General features: G+C 38.6%; 2 long non-coding RNA genes across 2 annotated transcripts; both read right to left on the bottom strand.

Annotated features, from left to right (window-relative positions):
• Positions 1-416: 416 nt before the first annotated feature.
• Positions 417-9823, bottom strand: LOC118801931. The gene is made up of 4 exons (XR_005006593.1): positions 9764-9823; positions 3174-3244; positions 1827-1883; positions 417-473 (listed from the first exon to the last, which is right to left on the bottom strand). It is a non-coding gene; the product is annotated as an uncharacterized LOC118801931 (long non-coding RNA).
• A 2100-nt stretch (positions 9824-11923) lies between these two features.
• LOC118801929 lies at positions 11924-13865 on the bottom strand. Its single transcript, XR_005006592.1, has 3 exons — positions 13525-13865; positions 12654-12727; positions 11924-12148 (listed from the first exon to the last, which is right to left on the bottom strand). It is a non-coding gene; the product is annotated as an uncharacterized LOC118801929 (long non-coding RNA).
• Positions 13866-14344: the final 479 nt, after the last annotated feature.

Below are 14344 nucleotides of genomic sequence, written 5' to 3'. Positions count from 1 at the left end.
TAGAGAGTGTTCAGTGTGATAATTAGAGTGTTCAGTGTGATGATCAGAGAGTGAACATTGTGATAATTAGAGTGTTCAGTGTGATGATCAGACAGACAGCGTCGTTACCAAACGTCTCCTACTGTGTTTTATGGTCTACACAGAAATCAACCCAGCACAGAACAAGAAGAGCATCAATGAGACAAAGTCTTACAGGAGTTCACTCTTCATTGAGGAGCCTCCACTTTAAAGACTTCTAATAAGACTGGTCTGGATTCTGTTCAGACCACAAGGTCGATGGAGACACTGTCAGACTTTCAGCTGTGAGTCAGTAAGTGTGTGTGTGTGTGTGTGTGTGTGTGTGTGTGTGTTTATGTGGTTGTCTGAACAGTGAAATATATTGGATACTAAAAACTGATCTTTGACTGCTCACTTACTGGTATAAGTTGCATTGGTGGAAGTTGAAGTATTACCCGCTGCAGTTGATGTAGAGTCTGAAAGAGAGAATAAGAACGTGGTAACTAAAATGTTCGACAAATAAGAATATTTGATGATTTATTATAACTATTTATTAAAGACATAGATTTAGTACATTAAGTATCATTTGATTTGAACATTTGAAATAATACAATTTCTAAAAAACAAACAATAAACTACTTTTTACACATTGCCTACAGCTGTCATAGTTATTGTCTAGTTTAGGTTAGTGTTAAAGCTTTTACACTCAACAGGTCTTTTACCCCCCAGACTTTAAGTCTGTTAGAGGTACAGAGACGTCTAGAATTACTGTCACTGTTAGTAAAACTGTAAAGTATTAAACACTAGGACACCTCACTGGGATGATTAGAGAGTGTTCAATGTGATGATCAGAGATTGTTCAGTCTGATGATTGGAGTGTTCAGGGTGATGATTAGAGAGTGTTCAGTGTGATGATTGGTGTGTTCAGAGTGATGATTAGAGAGTGTTGAGTGTGCTGATTGGAGTGTTCAGTGGGATGATCACAGATTGTTCAGTGTGATTATCAGTGAGTGTTCAATGTGATGATTAGAGATCGTTCAGTGTGACGATTAGAGATTATTCAGTGTGATAATTGGAGTGTTCAGTGTGATGATTGGAGTGTTCAGAGTAATGACTAGATCGTTTAATATGATGATTAGAGTTTGTTCATTATGATAATTAGAGAGTGTTCAGTGTGATGTTTGGAGTGTTCAGAGTGGTGATTAGAGAGTGTTCAGTCTGATGATTGGAGTGTTCAGCGTGATGATTAGATAGTGTTCAGTGTGATTATCAAAGAGTGTTCAATGTGACGATCAGAGATTGTTCAGTCTGATGATTGGAGTGTTCAGGGTGATGATTAGAGAGTGTTCAGTGTGATGATTGGTGTGTTCAGGGTGATAATTAGAGAGTGTTCAGTGTGATGATCGGAGTGTTCAGTGGGATGATCAGAGATTATTCAGTGTGATTATCAGTGAGTGTTCAATGTGATGATTAGAGATTGTTCAGTGTGATAATTAGTGAATGTTCAGTGTGATGATCAGACAGACAGCGTCGTTACCAAACGTCTCCTACTGTGTTTTATGGTCTACACAGAAATCAACCCAGCACAGAACAAGAAGAGCATCAATGAGACAAAGTCTTACAGGAGTTCACTCTTCATTGAGGAGCCTCCACTTTAAAGACTTCTAATAAGACTGGTCTGGATTCTGTTCAGACCACAAGGTCGATGGAGACACTGTCAGACTTTCAGCTGTGAGTCAGTAAGTGTGTGTGTGTGTGTGTGTTTATGTGGGTGTCTGAACAGTGAAATATATTGGATACTAAAAACTGATCTTTGACTGCTCACTTACTGGTATAAGTTGCATTGGTGGAAGTTGAAGTATTACCCGCTGCAGTTGATGTAGAGTCTGAAAGAGAGAATAAGAACGTGGTAACTTACATGTTCGACAAATAAGAATATTTGATGATTTATTATAACTATTTATTAAAGACATAGATTTAGTATATTAAGTATCATTTGATTTGAACATTTGAAATAATACAATTTCTACAAACAAACAATAAACTACTTTTTACACATTGCCTACAGCTGTCATAGTTATTGTCTAGTTTAGGTTAGTGTTAAAGCTTTTACACTCAACACGTCTTTTACCCCCCAGACTTTAAGTCTGTTAGAGGTACAGAGACGTCTAGAATTACTGTCACTGTTAGTAAAACTGTAAAGTATTAAACACTAGGACACCTCACCTGCCTCTGGATGTAAAAAGAAAACTGGGTGGTAAATAAACATTTTAATGGACCTACTTGCTTTGTCTGGTTAAAAAACAATCACCAAACTGCAATTTCCAAATATTTATAGTACACTGAACATTTTTGATATCCCAGCAAACATATCAGCAAAGCACAATATGACTTAATACATATAATAATAAATTAGCCAAAAAAAATCGTTTGCCCTCTCAGTAAAAGTACAAATAAAATATGTCTATATGCTTATGTATGTATTTGTGTGTGTGTGGGCACTGAGAACCTGCTGTCTGTCTGCATCACTGTAATGCTAGTTAAACACTGTGTCTCTGTCATCCTCTTTACTCCTTCTGGAGTTACATTTGGCTGAAATGCTTGATACCGTATAAAAGCAGGGAAACATCAGCTCCAGTGTGGCTGGCTGTGGTAAATAATGTGTTAAAGTGGTTATTAGCCTAGAGCAGCTCTAGCCCTGGAGCTAAGGAGTAAAAGTTCCGCTCTGGTGATGTAAGTGGAGCTTTAAGGTCATTTTGAGCTTTAAAAACTAGTAGCAGAGCTTTAAAATCTATCCTGAATGATACAGACAGCCAGTGCAGCTCTTTTTGTGTTGTTTTTGCTAGGATGCTGCTGCATTTTGTACGAGTTGTAAGGGATGGATTCTTACTTAGGAAGTTCAGTAGGAAGATTATTACAGTGATCAACTCTGCTGAAACAAAGGCACGAACAAGTTTCTCTTTGTTGCTCTGAGAGAGAAAAGTCTGAACTTTAGTGATTTTCTCACATGACGAGAAGCTACTTTAGTGACTGTCTTTACATGCGACATCCTCTCTTCAACAGCACACTGCACTGATTCTGCACTGATACTGCAGAAAAATGACTTTGAAAAATGTGTTTTCAGCTGCATTTTTGCTTGCAGTTTAGATGAAAAAACTGAACAGTGCAGGACTTACCACCAGCAGTGATTGCAGGAATCAGTAAGATCAGGACACAAAGAGCAGAACTGCAGGACTGCATGATTGACCTACAGACACACACACCATCAGTACTGACCAGGAGAGGAGAGAGAGAAGAGAGAAAGAGAGAACAGAACTGACCTACAGACACACACACACCATCAGTACTGACCAGGAGAGAAAGAAGAGAGAAAGAGAGAAATCATGCAAAAAAGTTAATAAATACTGAAAAAACAGCGACATCTAGTGGCCTGAACATCACCTGTCCTTCAGGTATTGCTGTCTGTATTATGAAGTAATCCTTCTTTTCGTTTCCTTATTTACTTGTTTATTCATTTATTTATATATTGTGCTGTGAAAAAGGTTCTTATTCCCATGTTTAGACTTTTCCTAATTAATTTTTCTTCCACTGAATACTGTCTCTATAGATTATTCATTATGGAACGTATGTATATGTTAGGCCTGTCACAGTTTTTACATAATTGCCTCATTGACTATTTGAATGGATAACAGTTATTTTCCTGTTGTTAGCTTGTTCCTGTAGGTAGCATTTAGCAAATCCTGCTTGCCTGGCTGGTTAACAAACTAATGACATCATTACTGTAGTCACTGTACAACATTAACCCTCACAAAGTCCACATTAGGCCACACAAAGCTTATTTTACACTGAAAAAGCAGTCAATCTAAAGTCTTTAAGAGCAACAGACAAATAAACGCTAATCATCCGGCAGATCAGCTAACGCCTCCACGTCTTATTCTTACTCGTTTCATGGCAAAATAGTATAAAAGCCAATTATACTGAAACATTTTTCTCTGTAGAGAAAATAACACAGTAAATGACTCTAGAGAACATCACACAGACTGTGGGTGTGTCTCCAAACCTAGTGAGCTCTCTACATAGACAGCATTTTACATCACAATATGTGCTCCTGACAAGACGGCTGTCCCAATTCATAGATATCTCAAATATGCTGCCTACTAAGGTCTCTTATTTTTGCCGAACATCGAGAGAGCATCGGATGTTTCCTCAGCCGCTGAGGCAATCCCGCGATCCCGCTTTACCAAGCAGCGACGTCATCTTCAAATGTAAGTTATTCTGGTTTTCTGTGGTATTTTATCTGTTTTCTAGTCATAAAGGAGCACCAATAGGTAGTTTGCAATTTAGGTCCATAACTGACCATTTCACAGTTTTTGAAACACCAATCCATTAGCATGCGTGCTAGTGGATTCTGAAACTTTAGGCTTGTTTTGAATAGCCAGTTAGCTAACTAACAAACTTGCTGGCTAATGACCAAGTAGCTTAACTAGCAACAGGTTTCGTCAAACAAACTAATGATGAGGCAGTGCGATCTAATCGTTGATCCGTTTACTCGTGTTTTGAATGATTTGGCAGAATAATGAGGGTTAAATGGTGCTTTTCTGTAAATTGCTAACGGTTAGATGGATAGCTATTTAGTTGTCCATGTCCACGTACACGATCGTTTCCCCTTTTTCAGGAACCAGATCAGCGCTTGAAGCCTTCATAAAGGCTCGTAGAGAGAGAGACGCTGTGTACCGAGGAGAAAAACTCTGCTTTGTCAGCCAGGAAGTGAGAAAGTCAGGGTGTTGGTTCACCAGTTAGATCAGGGGTTTTCAAATCTCACAAAGGCTGTAGCTGCAGGTTTTCATTGGAAACGCAGAAGCACCACTGATTCCCCTTCATCAGGAAAACAATTAATCATGAAAACCTGCAGCCACACTCTGCAGATATGACCAGACACCAGTGAGTTAGTCATGCATTCTCAGTTATGGTACAAAATATAACATTAGCTAATCATACCTTAAAATTAGTAGAAGTAATTTGGTTGTGTGGTTGAGAACTTTCTAATCTGGTTAGAATTTAAGGTGAATAATGATGGATATTTTAATCTCTTTACCTATTCTGTAAAAAAAAAGGAAAAAAAAAACAAATTTGATTTTGTTTGCTTGTTAATAGGACTATAATTTGGAATTGGGGCTACAGGAAAAGGTGGCACAACCTAAAAAAGAAATAGAAGGTAAGTTCCAAGACAGAGGTGAAGATTCACAGTAGATTAGTACTGTAATTAAAAACTCAAGAATTTCTCTTTTAAACCTTAGAGAGCATTTTAAACATAATTTAAATATTTTAAAATGCTTGAGTTTAATTCAGCGAGGCAAAAGAATCCATCATCATCATGTGTGTTGTCCTGAGTCCATTATCATCATTGTGTGTGTTGTCCTGAGTCCATCATCATCATACGGTATGTGTGGTTCTGAGTCCTTCATCATAATGGGTGTTGTCTTGAGTCCATCATCATAATCATGTGCGTTGTCCTGAGTACATCATATGTGTTGTCCTGACTCCATCATCATACATGTTGTCCTGACTCCATCATCATGTGTGTGTTGTCCTGAGTTCATCATCATCATATGTGTTGTTCTGAGTCCATCATCATCATATTTGTTGTCCTGAGTCCTTCATCATCATGTCTGTTGTCCTGAGTCCTTCATTATCATGTCTGTTGTCCTGAGTCCTTCATCATCATGTCTGTTGTCCTGAGTCCTTCATCATCATGTATGTTGTCCTGAATCCTTCATCATGTGTGTTGTCCTGAGTCCTTCATCATTATACATTGTGTGTTGTCCTCAGTCCTTCATCATAATGTGTTATCCTGAGTCATCATCATCATCATTTGTGTTGTTCTGAGTACATCATCATATGTGTTGTCCTGACTCCTTCATCATCATGTGTGTTGTCCTGAGTCCATCATCATCATGTGTGTTGTCCTGAGTCCATCATCATCATGTGTGCTGTCCTGAGGGCATCATCTTTATTGTGCGTGTTGTCCTGAGTCCATCATCATCATGTGTGCTGTCCTGAGGGCATCATCTTTATTGTGCGTGTTGTCCTGAGTCCATCATCATTGTGTGTGTTTTGTCCTGAGTCCATCATCATCATACAATATGTGTTGTTCTGAGTCCTTCATCATAATGGGTGTTGTCTTGAGTCCATCATCATCATCATGTGCGTTGTCCTGAGTACATCATCATATGTGTTGTCCTGACTCCTTCATCATCATGTGTGTTGTCCTGAGTCCTCCATCATCATAATGTGTTGTCCTGAGTCCATCATCATCATCATGTGTGTTGTCCTGAGTCCATTTTTATCATGTGTGTTGTCCTGAGTCCATCATCATTATGTGTGTTGTCCTGAGGGCATCATCTTCATTGTGCGTGCTGTCCTGAGTCCATCATCATCATTGTGTGTTGTCCTGAGTCCATCATCATCATCATGAGTCTTGTTCTGAGTCCATCATCATCATCATGTGTGTTGTTCTGAGTCCATCATCATCATCATAATGTGTTGTCCTGAGTCCATCATCTTCATTGTGCTTGTTGTCCTGAGTCCATCATCATCATTGTGTGTGTTGTCCTAAATACATCATCATACGGTATGTGTTGTTCTGAGTCCTTCATCATAATGGGTGTTGTTCTGAGTCCATCACTCATCATTGTGTGTGTTGTCCTGAGTACATCATCATATGTGTTGTCCTGAGTCCTTCATCATCATGTGTGTTGTCCTGAATCCTTCATCATGTGTGTTGTCCTCAGTCCTTCATCATTATACATTGTGTGTTGTCCTGAGTCCTTCATCATAATGTGTTATCCTGAGTCATCATCATCATCATGTGTGTTGTTCTGAGTCCACCATCATCATCATGTGTGTTGTCCTGAGTCCATCATCATCATGTGTGCTGTCCTGAGGGCATCATCTTTATTGTGCGTGTTGTCCTGAGTCCATCATCATTGTGCGTGTTGTCCTGAGTCCATCATCTTCATACAATATGTGTTGTTCTGAGTCCTTCATCATAATGAGTGTTGTCTTGAGTCCATCATCATCATCATGTGCGTTGTCCTGACTCCTTCATCATCATGTGTGTTGTGCTGAGTCCTCCATCATCATAATGTGATGTCCTGAGTCCATCATCATCATCATGTGTGTTGTCCTGAGTCCATTTTCATCATGTGTGTTGTCCTGAGTCCATCATCATCATGTGTGTTGTCCTGAGGGCATCATCTTCATTGTGCGTGTTGTCCTGAGTCCGTCATCATCATTGTGTGTTGTCCTGAGTCCATCATCATCATCATGAGTCTTGTTCTGAGTCCATCATCATCATCATGTGTGTTGTTCTGAGTCCTTCATCATCATCATAATGTGTTGTCCTGAGTCCATCATCTTCATTGTGCTTGTTGTCCTGAGTCCATCCTCATCATATGTGTTGTTCTGAGTCCATCATTATCATGTGTGTTGTCCTGAGTCCATCTTCATCATGTGTGTTGTCCTGAGTACATCATCATCATATGGTATGTGTTGTTCTGAGTCCTTCATCATAATGGGTGTTGTCCTGAGTCCATCATCATCATCATGTGCGTTGTCCTCAGTACATCATCATATGTTGTCCTGAGTCCTTCATCATAATGTGTGTTGTCCTGAGGGCATCATCTTCATCATGATTGTTGTCCTGAGTCCATCATGATCATTGTGTGTGTTGTCCTGAGTCCTTCATCATCATATATTGTGTGTTGTCCTTAGTCCTTCATCATAATGTATTATCCTGAGTCATCATCATCATCATTTGTGTTGTTCTGAGTCCACCATCATCATAATGGGTGTTGTCCTGAGTCCATCATCATCATGTGCGTTATCCTGAGTACATCATCATATGTGTTGCCCTGAGTCCTTCATCATCATGTGTGTTGTCCTGAGTCCTTCATCATCATATGTGTTGTTCTGAGTCCATCATCATCATCATGTGTGTTGTACTGAGGGCATCATCTTCATCATCATATGTGTTGTCCTGAGTCCTTCATCATCATATGAGTTGTCCTGAGGGCATCATCTTCATAACGTGTGTTGTCCTGAGTCCTTCATCATCATATGTGTTGTCCTGAGTCCTTCATCATCATTTGTGTTGTCCTGAGGGCATCATCTTCATCATGTGTTTTGTCCTGAATCCTTCATCTTCATGTGTGTTGTCCTGAGTCCATCATCATCATTGTGTGTGTTGTCCTGTCTCCATCATCATCATATGTGTTGTCCTGAGTCCTTCATCATCATATATTGTCCTGAGTCCATCATCATGTGTGTAGTCTATCGTCATTCATCATCATTCATCATCAACATCGTCATTTCTGTAGTTCTGAGTCCATCATCATCATCATGTGTACAGTATTGTGCCTGTCATCATCATATCTGTTTTCCTGAGTCTGCCATCATCGTATTTGTATTCCGTCGTCGTTCATCATCATCATCACCATCTTCATCGTTATCATCATGTGTATTGTCTTAAGGCTGTCTTCATTATCAATTATTTTTTCCCATGTCGTCATTATCTGTTATCCTCAATCCTTCATCATCATTGTGTTGTCCTGAGTCCCTTCTCTTCGTCATTATCACCATCAACATCATGTTTGTTGTCCTGTGCACGTCACGTTATCAAATGCGTTGTCCATCATAATAATCATCATCAGCATTGTGCATTGTTCATCGTCATCATGTTTGTTATCCATCATCATCATATGTGTTGTCTTGAGTCCGTCATCATCGTTGTGTGTGTTGTCCTGAGTCCATCATTGTGTGTATTGTCCATCATCATGGGTGTTGTCCCGAGTCCATCATCATTATCATATATGTTGTTCTTATTAATGTGAAATGTAAATGATTATTTGTATGAAGCCTCAAATTATCTGCTGTTCTTTCTATCTGCCTCATTGAATGATGGAATTCTAATAACACTATTTTGATGTGACATACAATACTTGCAATATTCGGTATGCTATTTCAATTCTACTACAACTACTATTAGTAATTGTAATTTGCTCCAAATGTTCTGACCACAATTATGCAATATTCTGACCACAACCTATACACTTCAAAAACAGTTTGGAATGCCATAGTCATGTTGCACTGGCTGTCAAGAAGAGAATCTGGCATGAATGGCCTGATAAGACAGAGACAAGACAGGATTTCATGCAGTTTTTCCCAATACTGAAATCATTCTTCACGGTATGTAATACTATTTTTTCAGCAGTATTTTTAAAATTCTGTTCTGATGTTTGTAAGTGGATAAATGAACAAAAATGTTTGGTAAATATAAACAAAGCCCAGGAATTTTTAACACAGAAAAACACGGATATAAATCCACATATTAACGTATTTAAAGTATGCATTTGTATGACAGAAAGAAGAATTTGAAGAAACATCATGGAAGTTTCTTCACCAGGTTGCTAACTTTGTAAAGTTATGCATATACTTCTGAAAAAAATACAATATTTAGTCTCATAATACAGTAATTTATTTCATTATGATGTGATTAGATCATTTTGCTAATCCATTTATAGTGATATTCAGTTGTCACAAAAATGCTTTCTTGAAATATATCCATATCTAAGGTGACTGAAGTTGTCTGGAATATGCATATGTAAAATATTCTGTAGGTTGTGTGAGAATGTTTTAGTTTGATATTCTGCTGTATTTTGTTTTAAATTTTAATTTCTATCATTTGTTATAACATTTTTTTCACTACCTCAAGTTCCAGTTTCTCTGCAGAGTAAGAAACTGAAGACAGGATGACCTCACTATGAGCTTCTGTGGAAGACAAACAAGATACAACATAATACAGGATCTACAAGCAGTTGGAAGGGTCTTAAATCCCCTGTAGGCAGAACAAAACAATTTCAAAATATGCAAACAGTGCAAGAAAATTATTTGATTGATAAAGTGAATTTAATACAGTTGTATATTGTACAGTTACATTTATAGGTTTTCAGAGTTTGGCCAGCTGAATGTTATTCCAATCTGTGCTTTTGAAAGATGTGATGATGAGAAAACTTTTCAGATATTAGTGCACAATCAACAAATCCATGCCACTAACTTGCTTAAAAGCCACACCAACAATGACTAGCACAAGCTGTCTAAATTAAACAAATTTATATTTGGATAATTTGTGTGTTGCTGATGATTGAACATTTATTTGTGGTTCTAATTAGTTAAACTACAATTTAAATTACAGATGACTTTTTCAGCATTCTTAAACCAGGGTTCTCTCTCATCATGCAACATTCCTTCTTACCCAGCTAAATTTAAGCTTGATCTAACCCTGGTGACAGGGGCTTTATAAATTTATAAGGTATAAATACTTTACTTTCTACATATTTAGATAGTATGATTTTATTTTTCTTCTTTGGCGACTCCTTCTTTTTTCACTGTTTGGCTGTTCATCATAAATGTCACGCTTTCATGTGCATGTCCAAGTATCTAAACTTGGATTAATCAAAAAAAGTCACCAAAGCTTGTAAAAATAAGCAGCAACATGGAAAATAAAGTACTTGAATGATGCTACAGTGTGTCTTAATTAAACCTGTCAACAAATTTGTGATCTGATGTACGTTTTTATTCTGTTTTTAAGGAGAAAATCAACATCAAAATCAATTAATTAATTATTGAACAACCCAATAAAATATAGCATTATTGGAAAAAGCAACTAGTTTAGTAAATCCTCAACAAAAGAGAGGCAAAGATCTGTTTCAAATGGGCCAAAATTATGCATTTCTAAGGTGAGGTCAGAATCCATGCTGAGCGCATGCAAGTTTCTCCTCATCGTCTGTGTGATTTTCCTGGAAAGAAAAAGAAAATACAAAGCATAGGATTTTTAGCAGTCTGCTGGAGTTGAAAAACATATTGAGGTACATCGATAATATGGTGTTAATTTTATAGTGTTGTAGCTCAATGCAGATTTTAAAAGGTAGCAAACAAAAATTTCTTGTTGAGCCCATATCCCAATACATGACAAAATATCATTTTCAAGTAAATCAACTTACTTCATGACTTTTGCATCATCATGAGGCCTGGGTCTTTGTCTTCCTGGGTTGTGCAAGTGCCTCCCAGGGAAAGACCCACTCCCCAACATGTTAAAAAACAAAATAATTTTGTAAATAAGTAGTCAACTTCAGAGATATAAAACCACCACTCTTTTTCATTATGTCAGTAAATATACTATATTGTATCGTTTTATTCAAACCATAAAGAATTACACATCCTGATCCTCTGAATCTGTTTGACCTTTTAAGCTCCAACCACCGGTGGTTCCAAAACGCACTTCGTCATATTCTTCATAACTTTCATATTTCATAAGCTACATTCTAAAGGTGGGGGTCGTATGAGGCTGTAACTGTCTTCTTTCCAGTCAAATAGATGGGTGATGTAATTGTAAACCCTCATAATAAAAGAAGCTGAACTCACAATTTTTTACTGAAAGTTGACCCATTTTTCCACAAATCTGGGTTATAAACTATAAACAGATGGCATCTCTTCAGTGATCTGCTCTGTAAAAATTGGCTTTCAGCAGTAAATTGTAAGCATATGGCAATATGTGTGATCATAAAACACATTTTCTGTTAATTTGAGGGAAGCTTGTACAAAAAATAAATAGAATAAAAATTTGCATTTATTTCATGCAGTTAGTGAATTATTGTACTGAGGGCATCATCTTCATCATGTGGGTTGTCTTGAGTCCTTCATCATCATGTGTGTTTTCCTGAGGGCATCATCTTCATGATCATGATGATGATGGACTCAGAACAACACATATGATGATGAAGGACTCAGGACAAAACATATGATGAAGATGATGCCCTCAGTACAACATACATGATGATGATGGACTCAGGACAACACACATACGATGATGATGAACTCAGGACAACACACATGATGAAGATGATGCCCTCAGGACAACACATATGATGATGAAGGACTCAAGACAACACATATGATGGTGATGAAGGACTCAGGACAACACCCATGATGATGAAGGACTCAGAACAACACACATGATGAAGATCGTGTCTTCAAGACAACATACATGATGACGATGATGCCCTCAGGACAACACACATGATGAAGATGATGCCTTTAGGACAACACATATGATGACAAAGACATTCATTTCAATGTCTAAACATGTTGGTGAAAACATGCTATTATAGCCTAATTATTTCAGTTTAGCTTATTACTCACTTCATAAAAAAAATATAATAATAAAAATACTATTTCTTGCCATTTTGAGCTCACAAAGGACCAAATGAGAAAATAATGTTTTTGTTGTGATGGAAAAAACTCTCAAAACTTAACTCTACATTAAAATAGATACTTTCACAAATTCACATATAATGTACAAATTTACAGATAATATCGTGTTGCTACGCGTTTGTGGAGCATGTTAACTTTTGTTCTAAGTAGCTAACATTTGATAACTTTCATTGTAAGACAGGCTAACTCCTCAGCTAGCTGGCTAGCTAACATTTGCTATCTTTCGTGGTAAAAGTTGTACAAAAATAACAAAACCTACACATATGTGTGCCTAACTACCAGTTTAGCAGAAGAAAATAACAGGAGTCTGATAGAAGTGTACCTACCTTAACATGAGACACTTCAGCAGGTCAGCTCTGCTTGCAGCTCCTGATTTAGCTCTGCTCCTTCCTTTACATTTCTTTTGAAAAGAAAACAGGCTCACACTGATGATGTCACAGATGCTAAGAGATTTTGATTGGCTGATGTGTTTTGTTGGCCTGAGGGCTTCATCACAGTTGTTGCCCTCAGGACAGCTGCAACTTGGTAAAATCAGGAGTTGCCAGCAAGTAGTGCTTGATTTTTTTCATTTCCGCGTTTGACCACAACTACTGTCTATTTTGCTGTTTCATTCAGAGAAAGTACAGTTAAATCGCTGTATAAACCGCCAGAGCAGATCCATGTTGGCTAACTCTGACGGCTGAGGTAAGTAAATGCCGGTGTCGTGCAGTGGGCGAGGACAAGCGGTGACGTCACTGCTGTCTAACTAGAGCGTCTCATTTATCTGTCTTATGAGGACAGCTGCCTATGTAGACAGCGGCTACTTAGAGAGCTCACAGGGTTTCGGGACACACCCTGTGTTACAAACAGTTCTCAGTTTTATATAAAGCAAACAATAATAACAGTGAGGTATTAGATCATGAGTAGAGCAGCGTTAGTGGAGTAACAGTAGGTGACTTAATTCTGTACTGAGAGCTCAGAGCTCTTCATAGAGGACATGTTTATTAATAAACCCTCATTATTATTATAATAATGATGATAACTAGGGTGTATTAGAGAGTCAGTAGATCAGTGTTCTCTTCATAGCGGTCATGTATAAATAACGGTCCTGATCGGGATCTGTACAGTAAACAAAGCGCTGTATATGTACCATAAACAGAGTTTACCTGCTTTAAAATCAGCGCTAGTGCTGAGTATCAGTGCCTGCAGGTCACTCACCCTGTAGGAGACTGAAGACTGAGATTCACTGAGATTTTATCCTTTATTTCTGTCCGCCTCGCCCCGCATGAGAGTTACTTTCGATTTCACTTCAGTGACGCACAGAGTGACGCACAGCTGGGCGGATCCTTTACAGCTGAAACCCTCACATTTAATATGTAATAAAGCGCCCTGTTTGAGCCGAACTCGGGTGTCTGAGTCCTGAAAGTGAGTGAGTCTGAAGGGGAAGGTTAAAAACGCTCTTATAGCCGGAGCTGAAGCGCCTGATTCATCAGTCTGTTTTTTCCGCTCCACCTTAAAAGGCTATTTAAGGTGGCAGGGAAACTGGAGCCGGAAGCTGGAGAACACTGAGTGAACAGCGCTGTAATGTAAGCAGTAACATCACCAGGGACGCGGGACGTATTTAAAGCTGGGGGTGCTGGAATTTAAGTAGTATGTGCGTTACGTGGATGGTGACGTCATGCGAATGATTTGCCTTTTTCATTTGATTTTTTTTTATAATTTACATCAAACACAGCGTGTGGAGAGAGAAGAGCCGCATACCAGACACATTACACCGCGGATCCACACCCCGACCTCTCTGCTCTCTCCTACAGGACGGACTGCAGCAGCTGAGCTGAGCGACGTCCAATCAGAGCGCCCGCACACTCGAACACAAAAGTCCTACAGCTCTGCACTCACCCTCCCTCTGTGCCCCTCAGCCTGTTTCAGTGACGACCCCCAAAGCGGCCAGCAGGGGGCGCGGAGGCGCTTCAGCTCGCTTTAATGTTTCAAACTTTTTTCACTGGCCCTAAGAATGGATCACCATTTCTTAATGTTT

This window comes from Colossoma macropomum, unplaced genomic scaffold, assembly GCF_904425465.1.
Source record: "Colossoma macropomum unplaced genomic scaffold, Colossoma_macropomum, whole genome shotgun sequence".
NCBI lineage: Eukaryota > Metazoa > Chordata > Actinopteri > Characiformes > Serrasalmidae > Colossoma > Colossoma macropomum.
Note: the sequence above shows the minus strand (reverse complement) of the source record. Positions and strands in the feature narration are given on the sequence as shown.